Raw genomic sequence first — 716 nt, forward strand, 5'->3', positions numbered from 1 at the left:
TACCGAAGCCCCTTCACATGTGGATGGCACCTTGAGAATCTTATTATTTAGGGATTTTTAAAAAAAAATTAGGCTTATGGAAACAATTCAAACCTACTAAGGCATCACCATCACACACTTCCTGCAGCATCTTCTCCACACTCCCAATACTTCTAGCCAATGCTTATTTGGCTAACAATACAGGTTTATTTTGTCCCATATTCCTTGCTTAATGAGAACCGCGTCTCTCTCGCTCTGATGATGCCGCGGACCTTTTCACTTTCTTCCTTTTGAAGACTTAAGACTTGTTTTGGACTTCCCCTCGTGGAGCAGTGGACTTTTTTGAAGCTTGCCGCAAAAGACTTACAAACAACTTTTGGCTGCGGATCACTCGACTCGTTGCGGTAGAACGCAGCTAGCGGTGGGAACTAATGTGAATTGCAGGACACATGGATCATCAACACCCTGGATGCACGTCGAAGCTCCGGGTTGCTCCAGGGGCTACGCCTTGTTTAAGGGTCGCTTTGCCCTCAATCAGAAACATCTGCTTCTCCATGGCAGGCACAGACCGCTGCCTCCGTGGGTGGAGGCACGTTTTTACATTAACATTCTATTCCTTATTGTCAAAATGGAGATGCATTCTTATATTTGGCTTTTACAGGATTAACAGCAGAATCATACGGCTTTCCATTTCAGAATCTTACCTGATCTGCTGCACAGAATACATGCTCAACAAT

General features: G+C 44.7%; 1 pseudogene; it reads left to right on the top strand.

Moving 5' to 3' along the window:
• The first annotated feature begins 350 nt into the window (after window positions 1–350).
• Window positions 351–501, top strand: LOC147249754 (5.8S ribosomal RNA; annotated as a pseudogene).
• Window positions 502–716: the final 215 nt, after the last annotated feature.

This window comes from Aulostomus chinensis, chromosome 14, assembly GCF_037954235.1.
Source record: "Aulostomus chinensis isolate RoL2024-O1b breed Wild chromosome 14, RoL_Achi_v1.0, whole genome shotgun sequence".
In the NCBI taxonomy this organism is placed as follows: domain Eukaryota; kingdom Metazoa; phylum Chordata; class Actinopteri; order Syngnathiformes; family Aulostomidae; genus Aulostomus; species Aulostomus chinensis.